The 15811-nt window shown below is 44.2% G+C and overlaps 1 protein-coding gene across 4 annotated transcripts in view; it reads right to left on the bottom strand.

The window, feature by feature from the left end:
* Positions 1-15811, bottom strand: part of PLPP4 (phospholipid phosphatase 4) — a 532132-nt gene that overhangs the window by 420704 nt on the left and 95617 nt on the right. For 2 of the 4 annotated variants that reach the window (XM_028481212.1, XM_028481213.1), the window contains 2 exons: positions 15136-15293; positions 9945-10180 (listed from right to left, as the gene is read on the bottom strand). The gene's annotated coding sequence lies outside the window, so the exon portion shown is untranslated. Of the gene's footprint in view, positions 1-9940; positions 10181-15135; positions 15294-15811 lie in introns of all 4 variants that reach the window. The other 2 variants (XM_055080898.1, XM_028481214.1) reach the window with 2 other exon arrangements.

Raw genomic sequence — 15811 nt, 5'->3', positions numbered from 1 at the left:
GAAACGTGAAAACATCATGATGGATGGAGGAGCAGACCAGCCCTGAAAGCAGAGCTGCAAGAAAGGTGTTGATGTAATTGATGAAACTAAGAGAAGCACAGGTCAAAGGCTGGTGCTGTATTTGGGCCTCTAAAGGAGAAATTCAAGCTCTTTAAGGGGCAATTTAAAGCTCATATCGGAGTTGCACTAAAACACTGTATGTTCCACGGCTCCTACCGATGTATGACTTGGCCAGTTTAAAATCTGAAACATCCCAGACAGTCCAGCTCAGGTACAGACCCTGGAGATGAATTGCTGAAGGACACTGAGCTTATTAGCTACAGCCACAAACCCGTTTTAATGAGAAAGTAAAAACGGCATCTGATGTTAGAACCTAGGATGCCCTGGCAGGAGAGTATTGATGAGGCTGGGAAAGAGAAGGGACGGAGCGGTGACCACGAGGAGTCACTGGGTGTGTGCACGCTGCTGCATCGCGGATCCCACCTCCTTTTAGGGAATCCTGGCCTACCACACAATTCATCCTCTCAACCTGCTGCACTGTGCACCTACTATGTGCCACATCATGTGCTGAGAACCAAGCCTACAGACGAACGAAACAGATGTGGTCCTAACCCTCTGGGCTTAGTCTAGAGTGAACTTTTTCTGTAGAAGTACAGACGATAAATAATTTAGGCTTTCTAGGCTGCACGGTCACACCTCAGTAGCCCGATAGTACTATATGTAAACAACAATAATATGTAAATGAACAGTCATGGCTGTGTTCCAATAAAACTTTACAAAAGCAAGTGGTGGCTGGATATGACCTGAAGGCAGGCAGTAGTCTGCCATCCCCAGGTCTAGAAGGCCATTCAACAAATAGTCAAAACTGTAATAATTGGAGCCTGCTATGTGCCAAGTACTGTTTGACATGCTTTATGATATTTAGTCATTTAATCCTCACAACCCTCTGAGCTAGTGTTATTATGCCCATTTAACAAATGAGAAAACTAAGGCACAGAAATGTTGATAATGCAGCCACTATCACACAAGTAGCAAACAGGATGAGTTAGGGTTTGAACCCTGCAGGTCTAGAGCCTGCACACGTTGAGTACTGCTTTGCACTCCTCTCCAGCACCAAACTGCCTCTCAACAAGGATATGGTCAGGTGTGATTAAAACGTTAGGAAGAAAAAGAATAGTATGGCATGAAACAGGTGGACCTATGTTCAATGGTCTAATAAGAAAATGGTTGAGCCTGAAGCATGAGAAGTGGTCACCCAGCAGAGGGGGGAGCAAAGAACATTCTGGGCACTATTAGTTTTATTTTTTTAAGTTATATGAAATAGAGATTTTATTATAATTTTTTAATTGAGGTATAGTTGATCTACAACGTTGTATTAGTTTCAGGTGTGCAGCAAAGTAATTCGGTTATACATACATATATATCTATTTTTTTCAGGTTCTTTTCCCTTATAGGTTATTACAAAACATTGAGTATAGTTCCCTGTGCTATACAGTAGGTCCTTTTTGGTTATCTATTTTATATATAGTAGTGTGTATATGTTAATCCCAAACTCATAAAAGGACTTATGGTCCCTTTGGTAACCATAAGTTTGTTTTCTATGTCTATGGGTCTATTTCTGTTTTGTATATAACTTCATTTGTATCATTTTTTCAGGTTCCACATATAAGCAATATCATATGATATTTGTCTTTCTCTGTCTGGCTTCCTTCACTTAGTAAAATAATCTCTAGGTTCATCCATGTTGCTGCAAATGGCATTATTTCATTCTTTTTTATGCCTGAGTAATTCTGCTGAGTATTCCGTTGTATAAATATACCACGTCTTCTTTATCCATTCCTCTGTCGATGGACTTTTAGGCCTTATAGGTTATTACAAAACATTGAGTATAGTTCCCTGTGCTATACAGTAGGTCCTTTTTGGTTATCTATTTTATATATAGTAGTGTGTATATGTTAATCCCAAACTCATAAAAGGACTTATGGTCCCTTTGGTAACCATAAGTTTGTTTTCTATGTCTATGGGTCTATTTCTGTTTTGTATATAACTTCATTTGTATCATTTTTTCAGGTTCCACATATAAGCAATATCATATGATATTTGTCTTTCTCTGTCTGGCTTCCTTCACTTAGTAAAATAATCTCTAGGTTCATCCATGTTGCTGCAAATGGCATTATTTCATTCTTTTTTATGCCTGAGTAATTCTGCTGAGTATTCCGTTGTATAAATATACCACGTCTTCTTTATCCATTCCTCTGTCGATGGACTTTTAGGTTGCTTCTATGTCTTGGCTATTGTACATAGTGCTGCAATGAACACTGGGGTGCGTGTATCTTTTCAAATTATGGTTTTCTCCAGATATATGCCCAGGAGTGAGATGGCAGGATCATATGGTACACCTCTATTTTTTAGTTTTGTTTTTGTTTTTAACATCTTTATTGGAGTATAATTGCTTTACAATGGTGTGTTAGTTTCTGCTTTATAACAAAGTAAATCAGTTATACATATACATTAGAGCTGCAATGAATATTTTGGTACATGACTCTTTTTGAATTATGGTTTTCTCAGGGTATATGCCCAGTAGTGGGATTGCTGGGTCGTATGGTACTTCTATTTGTAGTTTTTTTAAGGAACCTCCATACTGTTCTCCATAGTGGCTGTTATCAATTTACATTCCCACCAACAGTGCAGGAGGGTTCCCTTTTTCTCCACACCCTCTCCAGCATTTATTATTTGTAGACTTGTTGATGATGGCCATTTTGACTGGTGTGAGGTGATACCTCGCTGTAGTTTTGGTTTGCATTTCTCTAATAATTAGAGATGTTGAGCATCTTTTCATGTGCCTTTTGACCATCTGTATGTCTTCTAGAATAAAAAGAAACGAGGACAGTTTAAGAGAACTCTATTCATTTTCTATTGCTGCCGTTCAAATTATCACAAACCAAGCAGCTCAAAACAACACAAATTTATCATCTGGCAGTTCTGTAGGTCAGAATCCAGGGCATCTGCTGGGTTTTCTGCTCCAGGTCTCACAAGGCCCAGATCCAGGTGTCAGCGAGCCAGGCTGTTATCTGAAGCCTGTGAGAGTAGAATCAGCTGCTAAGCTCACTCAGGTCTCCGGCAGAACTTGCTTGAGGTTGGAGGGCCAAGTTCCTGTCTCCTTGCTGGTCATTGGCCAGGAGCCTCTCTCAACTCCTTAGGCTGCCAGGATTCCTCATACCCTTTCTGACTTAAACAGGGCATTGAGTCCTTCTCACACGTCGACTCTCTCTGACTTCTTCTACTGCATCCCTCCTGGCCCCAGCTGGAGAACATTTTCTGCTATAAAGGGTTCACACGATGAAACTGGATGAGAGAGGCTACTCTCCCCATTTTATGGTCTGTAGCATTAATGACACCTGCAAAGTCCCTTTGACGGTGCAACAAAATGTATCACAGATTATATGGATTAGGGTGTAAATATCCCTGAAGGCCCCACTGCCTACCACACAGGCAGAGGGAACAATACACGCAAAGGTCTTGGCACAGGGACCTCCCTGGAGGTGCAGTGGATGAGACTCCACGCTCCCAATGCAGGGGGCCTGCGTTCGATCCCTGGTCAGGGAACTAGATCCCACGTGCATGCTGCAACTAAGAGCTCTCATACCACAACTAAGGAGCCTGCCTGCTGCAACTGGGACCTGGTGCAACCAAATAAATAAATATTTAAAAAAAAAAAAAAAAAAGGTCTTGGCATAGAAACTAAAATAAGGTCAGTGTGGGCAGAGGAGAGCAAGTGGGAGAGCAAGCAAGAACTGGGCCGGCCCAGGCTGGAGGAGTAGCCAGGGCCTGGATGCCACAGGCCTTTCAAGCCATGATAAGAAGTTTGAGATTGTGTTCTATGTGCTTTGGAAAGCCATGAAAGGCTTGTAAGCAGGGGGAATGTGGTCTGATTCACGTTTTTTTAATGATTAGCGGCTGGGTAGAGAATGGATGGGGGAGGGGCAAGAACATAAGTGGGGAGACCAGTTTGGTGGCTACTGGGTAGTCTAGGTGCGAGACGGTGCTGGCCTGTGATAATGGTGGCAGCGGAGCTGGAGGGAAGGAGGAGATCTGAAACATGTTTTACAGCAGACTTGTTGATGGATTGGATGCAAGTGGCAAAGAGAGGGGTGTTAAGAGTAGGAAGGAAAGACAGCAGGAAGAACAGGTTGGGGTTGAAGGTCAAGAGTTCAGCCATGGACACATGTTGCTGAGAGGGCTACTGGGCATCTAAGCAGCTCTCTATATAAACAAGCAACACGTGTTTTTGGAGGCAGGCAGATGCCACAGAGTTCTACCCACCCCAAAAGATTTTTTCCAGCAGTCACTATGGTTTGCAATTCTCATCACTGGCCTCCTTTCATTAGGGAAAGGTTTGGGGTCTCCAGGAGGGTACTATCAAATGGCCTACAATGTGCTCCACACTCTCACATAACATTACAGCCCCATGTCTGCAAGCCCTGCTTAGGAGGCTGTGAGCCGGGAGGGAGGGAGGAAGGGACAGGCTGCGACATTTTTGATGACGAGAGACAAGCCCAGGGCAGGCCCTGGGAGGTGGCTGGAGCGGGAGGCATCTCAGGAGGAGACTGTCAATTAGGGCCTGCATGAAAGATCTGCACCAAACCACCTTCTGTTCAGCTCGAATCCCTGACTGCAGAGACAAAGATGTCAATTAAAGAGAAGCACCTGAGATTTCTGTGAGGTGCTTGTCATCCACAGGGGGACAGGAATACTAGCTTAGGCAGAATCTATTTCCACCGCCTGCCAGAAAGGTACATGCACAGGCTCCCCTGAGGACGCCCCGGGGCTGATCAAAGAAAGTCAGCATTAAGTGCCACATGTCTCAGCACACAGATGTGTCTGGACGGGCATCGAAGCTCCTATTACAGTTCCCAAGAATTACTCTTGATCCTCTCCTCCACCTGAAGATATGGATGTGCCATCTCCTGCAGAAACTTCCTTCCTTTCAGCCCAGTGCAAACTTAGGATTCAGACTACACGGTTTTGTAGCCCAGCTTTGCTATTTACTGTGTAACCTTAGGCAAGCTGCTAAACCGCTCTGTGCCTCAGATTTCTCATCTGTAAAATGGACATGCAAGAGGAGTACTGGGGAGTCCACTCCTGGGATAGCAATGTGAGGAGCTCTGCAGCCCCACTCCCCAAAGAAACAAGCATAACTGATGAAAACTATTTAAAAACAAACGACCATTTGAAGTCTCTGAAAATTGTCCTAAGGGTACATAGCAAGTGAAGAAACACTTATTCAAGAAAATCTACTACAACTTGCTAAGACTGTGAAAGGCTGTGGCACCTAAGCCACAACCCCCTCCTTCCCCCACCCAGTTCAGCCCCCACCCCCACCCATCCACTCTGGGCAAGAAGAGGGCGTCCTCTCCCCTCAGCTCCTAAACAAGGGGTACAGGGCACTGGGAGGAGCAGGTTGCCAGCGTTTCTAGTGCCTCCAACTCCAGGTGAAGAGGCTAAATTCCTGGTGAGTTCAGTCAAGAGATCAGGGCTCCTTTCCTCTGCACATCTCCCATTCATAGGATGGATGCTCTAACCCGAGCTTATCAAGCCAAGAATACTGGGGCCCCAACTGCACCTGCCCCCTCCTCACTCAGAGGGCAGAGACTCCACACTGAGAGAGGCAAGCTGAGAAGACCAGAGGCTACCGCCCACCCAGTGCATGGAGTAGCGCTCAGAGCTTTCTGGGGGAAGAAGCAGTCCCCAAAGGAAACGATTTTATTTGAAACAGAGTGTGGGAAAGTTCAGGCCTAAGAGTGCTCTTGGAAACAATGGAGATTTTGATCATCAGAAGATAAGAGGAGGCTGGTAGTCTCTCTTATTTAATTGCAGGAAGCCAAACCACAGGCAGGCTAGTTCACCAGAGAGAACCAGGAGAAGAGATAGCTAAGAAGAGCCCTACTGAAGTCAAAACAAACCTCAAAGACTGGCCTCAAAAATTACCCCTGCCCTAATTAAATTGTATCAGAGATGGAGCAACTGATGCCCCAAAACACTGTTGAAAACAATAGAGCAATCAGCCAGCAAATAATGGAGACTAACATCTGGGTGCGATACCAAACAAGGCAACCATCTTAACAGAGAGATGAGGAGAGACACAGTCAAAGAGAGCGCCCCCGCTGAAACCACCGTCATCCCAGGGTGACTGTGCACACACCCTTCACTCTGGAACTCAGTCATTTCACTTTCTCTCTGTGGATACAGGAGGTCAATAATTTAAATGAGTACTGCAGAGATTAAGAATAATTCTACATCACCAACACTAATATGTATAAAATAGATAATAAGAACCTGCTGTATAAAAAAATAAATTTCAAAAAAAATAATAAAGGCACATTTCTAATCATCTGTATGGCCAACTTAGAATACTCCCCTTGGTTTTGAGGCTTTTGTGTTCTTTATGTCGTTTTTATCAAATCAAAGACAAAGAGAATAATAGCACTTTACAAATAAAAACATCACAGTTCTTTAAATGGGTAAAAGTGTCAAAAATATTCTTTAAACATTAAAAAAAAATTTATTCAAGTGTTGTGTTAGTTTCAGGTGTACAGCATAGTGATTCAGTTATATATATATATATATATATATATATTCTTTTTCAGATCTTTTTCCTTTATAGGTTATTACAAGATATTGAGTATTGTTCCCTGTGCTATACAGTTGGTCTTTGTTGGTTATCTATAAAAGAAAAAAAAAGAATAATTTTACATCACCACATTCATGGAATTATGCTCAAATTAGACAGTGTTTGGTAAAGCACTTTGCAAACTACAAAGTACACCACATGTGTTGGGTAGCATTATTACTTAACAGGGCAATCAACATAAGACAGTAATTAAGATGACAAATTCCAGGGTGAGGCATGTGGGTTCAAAGCCCAAAGGCACTGTTTCTTGACTTTGGGGGTTACCTAGCTTCTATGAGACTCAGTGACCTCATATATGAAATATGTTCTGTATGTCACAGAGAACACACATAGATTTCTAACACACTGCCTGGTACCCAGCCAGCGACAACCAGTGAGAGTTGTTATCGTAAACATAAACTAGCACTAATATCTGACCATGTTGCTTTAGAAGCAGAATTTACTGGGACCCCAAAGCCAAATCTGAAAATAGAAAATTGACACTAATTCATTAACTTGATGAAAACAAATAAGATCTAAGGAAAGATGTACCGGTCACTTTTTAAAAATTCTGTCATTGATCTGTTAGATGTTGCTGGTAAATTTCCATATTCCCAAGAAGGTTTCACTTTATAAAGATAGTTCTAGGGTGCATCTGAAGGGTTTTTGCTGGTGGTATACAGTGATGTACATTGTAGTGCTTTTGAATGACATTAGAAAGACTTTCAACAGTTTCTCAAAGGCACTAAAGGATTATTCTTTCATCCTTCAACTTCTATTTAACAGAGATCATGAGAACATTATTTAGCTGGAGCTGTGTTGCTTCTGGGGGAAACACTGGGTGTCCTTTTTGAATTTATACCTTAGGTTGGTCCCTATCTGACCACTTTGTTCTCTAGATGAAAAGATGACCCAGTCTCCATAGAAGAAATGATCTGCTGGTTTCAACCAAGTCAAGAGGAATGCAACATAGCATTGTTACATTAATATTCTTTTTTAAGCAAGCTGCCCTAGGGGTTGTCTTTTATTGCAGCCTCTAAAATGGATTTAATGTCTAAATGTTGACCTTTACAAGGCATCTTGTAGACAATAAATCATCTCCAAGTGCATATTTACTGAGACATACCACCTACTATGTGTGCATTCATTTTTTCAAGCCACAAATTCTCTTAACTTTACCTACTGAAAACATCCCCAGCAAAATAATGTTTCATTCTTTTTGCACCTCCAAATCCTACAGTACAAAATGTAAGTGAAATTTTTATGCAGCGTAGTGGGAGTTGGAGTGGATCTGACTTTTGTTATAAAATAGTATCTTCAGTTCTTGTTGTTAAGTAGCTTTTCGCAAGAAATGTGTTAAATTTATTCGAGTACAAAGTACATTCATATCCAAGTGATTTACATTTTCGAAGCATACAAATTACTGTCCTGTGCTCTTCAGCTAAAAGTTAGATCCCATCCCAGGGTCACTGCTGTGGCTCAACCTAACATCAGGTCCCCTCCCCACCCCGACTGCCACAATCAAGTTGAGGCTTCTGTCATCTCTTGTCTGGACTGACACAGCAGCTTCCTACCAGACTCCCTGCTGCCAGCCACAGGCCCCCTAAGCTGGAGGAAAGCTTCGGGGGTGGGGTAAACAGTGGGTGCAAAGTATTACTCCGTCCCAGTGAATTCAAGAAAAACAAGATACTGTGAACAGTGAAGAAAGGATTCATAGGCACATGTTCAATATTCCTTCTACATGTGAATTTTTATAAGTAAAAATGCTTGTCAACAAGCAACTTTTCATTCTGACCAGCTGGGTGCCAGCAAGAGGTTAGGTTTCTTCTTAGTTCAAATGTTGTGAAATTCATTTAAGTAAAATAATGCTATCTCTCTTTACTGAGAAATTTATGTTGAACTCTGCTTTATGCCCAAAGGCTGCTAATGCTCTATTCCCACATCTGAGCTCTACCCGACAATGAACTGTTCAAAAGCAGGTGGCCACAGGCTGCAGGGTGTTTACAAGGACACGGACTGCTAAACTATTAATACCCATCAACCTCGATGAGCCACCTAAAGTAGCACTCAGAAGTAAATTTTATATTGTCCCCACCCGGGAGTGGGAGGGAAAATGGAAAGTAGACTGCACACACCACTCTTGCTCTGCCCTCTTGGGTTCTGACCAGTGGTGTGCTGGACCTAGCTTATACCAGATGAGAGAGGTGACCATTACATTTTCAGGAATTTTGTGAGCTAAATTTTAACCACAGTCATTATTTAAAATCCAAGTTATATAAATTTACAATTAAACAAATTATAGAAAAACAAAGGCAATGGCTTCTCAAAACTCATCACATCCTAATTATCTTACTATCCTTTACAATCATCTATGCTCCTGGGGTTACTTACATCTATTGTATCACCACAGAGAGAATGCTCTAGAAGGGTGAGCTACTGTGCATTCCTTCCCAATTCCACCTTAGGGATGAAATCAAGCCGGACCCTGTGGGGCTCCTGGGCACAGGTGCCTTTCTGTGTACCCCGTTTCTTGTTTGTAGGAAATAGGCTTCATTCAGCTTCCATGACCTTCCCTGAGCTCCAAAGGGAAGGTTCAAGTAGTTACTAATCAAGGAAGGGAGGGGATGCGGAGACCAAGGAGGAGCAGTCAAGAAACAATAGTACAACCTTGGGGCAGGGTCCTGGTTCCTCCTCAAGGGATGTACGGAACAATATCTTTGAGCTCTTCTGTAGAACTAAAACCCCAACCAACTGGAAGATGTTAACTACTTGATGAAGCATTCTTCCTTCCAGAGAGAAGGTCGCAATTCAACAATTCAATAACCTCGAGAGAGAACCACAGAAGCCCATCATAAGACCACCTGACACAAGATGATCTCTAGATTGAAGGAATGCAGGCCCTGCAGGCATCCTGATCCTTATTGGCAACCCTGCCCCTTGACTGTAAGACTTGTCACAAACCACCACCTCCCCTTCCCCAGGTTGGGATACACAGTTTTGAGGGAATTAGCCTGCTGTGGCCCCCTTTGCCTGGCAAAGCAATAAAGCTATTCTTTTCTACTTCACCCAAACTCTGTCTCCGAGATTCAACTTGGTGTCGCTGTACAGAGGATGATTTTTGGTATCAGGGACAGCGTGTTGGTAGCCTGAAATCAGCCAGGTGGGAATAACTACCCCACAGAAATCAGTAAATCACACAAATTAGGGCTTCCCATGCCCCTTCACCAGAAAAGGTTGTTGAACATTTAGGGGCACAGCACTGGCTCTCACCTACCTCCAGTGTAGAGCTGTCAGGCAGGAGGCCGCACATCCTCCTCATGGCGGGTGTAGCTCCTGGAGACGGCGGATGGGCTCAGGAAAAGTCACATAACCCAAATAAGGCCGATCAGAGATCTTTGGAGAGGAGTTCAATGCAAATAACGGCAGAGTGAGGATCTTTCTCTCTCTGAGATTATAAGCTGGAGGTACATTTAAGCCTGGAGTTGCTGGGGATCTTCATGTGGAAGGAATCTGTCAGAAAAACCACACAAAAGGAAACCAGAATGAGCGAGTAAGAGAGAAGGGGGGTTAGCCATTGAGACATCATTTGAGCACTTTGATCCAGCTCTACCTGAAACCAGGCAAATTCCTGGAGTTTTCAGATACATGAGTGAAAAAATTCCTCTGGGGCTTGACAAATTTTAAGTTCTTTGTTTCTGTCCTTTATAACGTAAAAACGTCTGACCTACATACTTTTCTTAATAGGATTTAAGCAGACCATTGGGCTCTGGTTTAGGTTTTGTTCTTATTAAGCAAATACTGTCAGCCTCTTTCCAGGAGGGAAATGGAAAGAACAGAGCAGACAGCAGAGACGGCCTCCTGCCAAAAAAATGCAACCTAACAACACACCTATTAATGCAAAGGCTCCGAGTATGCCTTAAGGGAGACTCTATTTTCAATATCCAGGGACACAAAATGCAAAAAGTCAAATACATTCCAAGCACTAAGACCTCTGGATCCAAATCCCACCCCCAAAGTTTCAGATTAAGTAGGTCGGGGATGTGGCAGATGAATCTGAATTTCTATCAAGCTCCCAGATGATGCTGATGCAGCTGGTCTTGGGGCCATACTTTGAAAACCATCATTTGCGCATTAGAAGTATAAACACAGAGATGGAAGACACCAGTTTGGGGGTGTGGGCTATTCTCCAGATCCTAGCCTCCCTTCTCAGATCCCAACACACAGGGTGGGGTCCCAAGAGCCATGTCTGTGCTACATGACTCTGCCACTTGTTCAGAGCTGATCAAAGTTGGACCAATTTAATGGTTTTTCCCAAGAACTTGAAACTTAGAAGAGAGACAGACTACAAGCCATTGTAGCCAAGTCTCAAAGGATCAGCTTAGAAAGCTGATCCAGCACTCCTGCTGCTGAGGCATCACTGTGTGTTAAGAACAGAGGCTCTGCAGTCAGGCTGCCTGACTTCTAGCCTCTGTGCCCCGAGTAGCTCATTGGCAAACCGGAGGTGACAATGATAAGACCAACCTCATGGGGTTGCTGTGAAAATTAAATAAAACGCAGTTTTGGCCCAGGGCCTGGCATGTAGAGAGTGCTCAATAAATGTCGGTTACTATTACCCCAGTTGCTGTCACCATTCCATCGGGGAGCTGACAGGGCCCCTGCCCTTCCTTCAATTCTGTGAGCTCTCACAGCAGCCTTCCAATATACTCCCTTCTCTTAAGTTATTCAAAGTGGGTTCCTGTGGCTTGCAATCAAAGGAACTTAAGTAAAATACAATTACAGAGAAAAGCTTTTAGACTGCCTACCCTGGTGCGGCATCATCAACCAGCAGGTACCAAGCAACCCAGGAAATCACATCCCCCTTGCTAACACAGCCCGCCCTTCATTCAACTGGCATTTATTGAGTGGCTCTTAGATGAGAGGCACTACACCAGACCCTGTGGGGAAAGCACTGAATGAGTTTCCAGCCTCGGAAGAAATCAAGGCTTACACACATTAACTGAGATGCAAGGTAGGAGGCTGAGGTGGCCATCAGAAGATAGTAATAAAGGTGCAGTGTCACCACTCCCACTCAGGACCACTGGAGCTTAACCCCTCATGGGAACGTGGGGAGCCAGTGTAAACTCAGACAGCAGAGGTATCCCACGCAAGAGGCTACAGAGTCTGAGTACTGATACATGAAAGCCCATCAGTCACCGGTGAGGGCTGTTCCCAAGGGCATTGATTCCCCAGAACTTTCCACCTGCTCTGTGGGTGACAAAGCAGGCTCGGGGCAAGAGAAATCACCGAGGCAAAGAAACCCAGGTGCTGGCAGTTAGGAGTCAAGCCTTGCGCACTGAAGTGGCAGAGCCGGGGATATCAGCGGGGCACCGACAGCATCTGCAAGGCTAAGTGTGTAGAAAGGTGGAAGACTGAGCAGGCGCAGCAGCTACAAAGAGTGACTTCTGGGGCGGAGCTTCTGCGGAGGGGCTGCTACTTTTCCTGTGTTTGCCTTGTTGTGCCACTGGGCTTTCAAAATATATGTACATTGATTTACAATTTTTTTAATTTATAAAGAAAAAAAGGAGCCCACTGCCCCCCCGCCACCCCAGCCTCCTCATTGGGTGACTCAGCATTGCGTGGAGTGTGATATTCACGATACTAGTGGTCTCCAAATGGATGGTAGGAGCAAAGGATGAAGGTTTGTTACTAGTAGTTCACTATTTATTTCAATGTGCAACAGGTAAAAACATAGCTGGCACGTAAAGTCTATGATTTTACAGTTATGTTATGGCTTGGGATGAGACTAACTTTTTAAAGTAAATAATAGTATGGGTAGTATAGGAATACCAAAAAAATCATGGAGGTGGTTGGTGGTCATGTGACTAGAGCCTAGGAGAACGTAGCCTTGGATAATAACTCTGAAGGAAGCATTATTTCAGGTGTGGCAAGTTAAATGGAAACTTGAAGGAAAAAGGCGCTTTAATCTCAAACATAAATGAAGGTGGGGTGGGCACTTAATTGAGGGCAGAGGGGAGTCTGGCCTGTCCAGCTGCCTTTGGCACCTCAACGCCACTTCAGACACACCTCTCCAACATCCTGACTCTCCCCCGAACTCTGAACACCTATTCCAGTAAGATAGATGAGCCAGGGGCATACCAGGGGGAGAGGGGGCTATTCAAGAAAGGGGACCACACTTCTGGGACCTGGTTGCCTCCCTCAGGCCTGTTAGAGGGTGATGTCATGGAGTAGAAAGAGTGTGGACTTGGGGACCAGACACAGCAGGTTCAAATGGGCACCAGCCCCTGCAGGAGGCTTGGGCAAGCCACTGCCCCTCTCTGAACCTTCGTTTCCTCAACAGTAAACACGGAGTACACTTCATATGATGTGGTGAGAAGGGCACTTTACCTCTGTGGTCTTCCTCCCAGAAACCCATAGCCCTAGTCTAATCATGAGGAAAACATCAGACAATTCATGTTCCCAATTAAGGGACATTCTACAAATACATGACCAGTACTCAAATCTGTTAAGGTTGTCAAAAACAAGGAAAGTCTGAGAAACTGTCACAGCCAAGAAGAGCCTACGGAGCCCTGATGGTCAAACATAATGTGGTTTCCTGGATGCTTTCCTGGAACAGAAAAGGGATATTAGGTTATAAAAAAACAAAAACAAAACAAACAAAAAAACACTAACGAAATCTGAATAAAGTATGGACTTTAGTTAATAATGTATCAGGGGCTTCCCTGGTTGAGAGTCCACCTGCCAATGCAGGGGACACGGGTTCGTGCCCCGGTCCGGGAGGATCCCATATGCCGCGGAGCGGCTGGGCCTGTGGGCCATGGCCACTGAGCCTGCGCGTCCGGAGCCTGTGCTCTGCGACGGGAGAGGCCACAACAGTGAAAGGCCCGCGTACTGCAAAAAAAAAATAAAAATAAAAAATAATAATGTATCAGTATTGATTCAATTCATTGTGACAAATGTAGCACGCTAATGTAAGATGTTAAAAATAGGAGAAACTGGGTCTGGGGTACATAGGAACTCTCTATCCTGTCTTTGTAATTTTTCTATAAATCTAAAACTGCTCTAAAATTTTAAAAATGGAAGCATACCTCCTCCTTCATAGGGCTGCTGGAAGGCTCAAAGAGATGTCATATGGGAAGTTAAGTGACATACCCAAGGCTCTCAATAAATATTAGTTTCTTTAAGAAGCCGTAAGAGAACTGCAAGTTCCAAGAACAAATCTTGGTTTAACGGGAGCTCAGTCAGTCTTCCCATTTTACCCTTTCTTCATACTTATTTATCCCCACATTATTCCTTTTTTTCACCAAATTCATTATTTAACCAGTCTTAGATATCAGCACCCATTTTTAAGTTTGTTTCCAGAAGTCTCCTGTAACACTAAATAAAAATAATAATTGAAAAATGAATAAGTAAACAAAGGTTAGCTTCCTTTTACTTGTTGAAACAAAAGCAAACTGGAGGGTGTGACTATACAGACTATCCCGTACCCCAAGCCCAAACTGTCTCACAATCTCATTCAGAAACACTTCAGGGCAGTTCTCAGACACGGAGCAGACAGCCCACAAATGCCCAAGGCTAGTGGGATGTCGGAGTGAGGCCGCACTTTTTATTTACCAGCAGAAAGGAGCTGCTTGTCCTCTTAAATGCAACAGGGAGCTTGACCAGAAACAAGGCAACCCCGAGAAGGGCTGCAGCTGTTAATACCTCTGGCCAAGGCCTGTGCTGGGCCTGCTGGGACAAGCCAGCTGATAAATGAAATCTTTGTCTTCACACAGATCCGCCACCGGGCAGGGGAAAGAAAGAAAGCCCCTCACCCCTTGCGATATGAAGCCTGTATGAACGCTTCAGAAGACAGAAAGATAGCCTAGGCCCCCTGGCTCAAAGCACTGATTTGAGGCTAACGTTTCTCTATTGAGCGTGCAGACTGCGTTGAGCCCAGAGCCGCTCAGGAGAAAGGGAAAATTCATCTGCTGATTACATAAACTGACGTCTTAGGATCGCCTTGCAAAGTCATATTTTCAGTATAGATTCGTTGCCTGCTTTTTTATAAAGGCATTCTCCCAAGAACACTTGGCTGTATCTTACTCCTTCCAAAAAGTGAAGTCTGCCTTGTCTTTTACTGGTTGAGGATTACAGGGGCCTGGAAAAGGCAAGTGTGGCTCCCAATCCATGCCTGCCCCTGCGTGCTGAAGCAGACTGGAATTACAGCTCTGGGTCAGTCAGTGGCTTTGCACTCCAGCTCAGGTGCTGGGGAACCGTGGGGCGATGGGGACATGGGAGAGTGGCAGCTGCAGGGACGATGGAGGAGGTGGGTGCTCCTGGGAGCTGCTTAGGAGGGCAGGCCCCTCATTCGAGGGCTCTGTGTCATGGCTGGAGGGCTGACAGCCTGCCATCTCCGTGTGTCCTGGAGCTCTGAGGGTGGCCTGGGACACAGAGCTTTGCTTCAAACCATGTTGCAGTATCCTCACCTCGTGCCATGAGGTGAGCAGGCCAAGGCAATAATAAGACACTTCCACTGCCAGCCTGCGGTGCTGCTCGGAACAGCCCGGCACTTCAGTGACCATCTCCCAGCTGGGAAAGGCCCAGACCGTGGACTCAGCGCCTCTGCAGCATTTCCCTCACTAGCCTATAATTAAAGGAACACAGAGACAATAAGTCATAAAAGGAAAGATTGGTATAGTTAAATACTTTACAACTTTAAAGGTCTTTATGAAAAAGGCAAGTATAAATACAGTTAGAATGCAAGCCACAGCTAAAGATAATTGCAACTTATTTCACTGACAATATCTACTGCCTATAGATGTTGATACGTAAGGATAAAACTTTTATCCTTACAATCAAAAAGAAAAAAACACAACCCAGAAGAGGGAGCCTGAGTTGCCAAAAAATGGATGAAATGATGCTCAGCCCCACTAACACTGTGGGGTTAGCAAATGACATCCAGGAGATACAGGGTGGTTAAGAACATGGGCTGGCTGAGCCCCAGAAATAATAATAACAGACTGAGCAGGAGAAAGGCCCCTCACATGGTTTTGTATAATCTCAGAAAGTGGGGGGAGGGAGGTCCTCCCCTGCTCCCCTCCAGATACCCTTTCCAGGAATACAATGAGGTTTTCTTTCTTTTTTTTTTTTTTTTTTTTTTTT

The sequence above is a fragment of the Physeter macrocephalus genome, chromosome 20 (genome assembly GCF_002837175.3).
Source record: "Physeter macrocephalus isolate SW-GA chromosome 20, ASM283717v5, whole genome shotgun sequence".
Classification (NCBI taxonomy): Eukaryota; Metazoa; Chordata; class Mammalia; order Artiodactyla; family Physeteridae; genus Physeter; species Physeter macrocephalus.
Note: the sequence above shows the minus strand (reverse complement) of the source record. Positions and strands in the feature narration are given on the sequence as shown.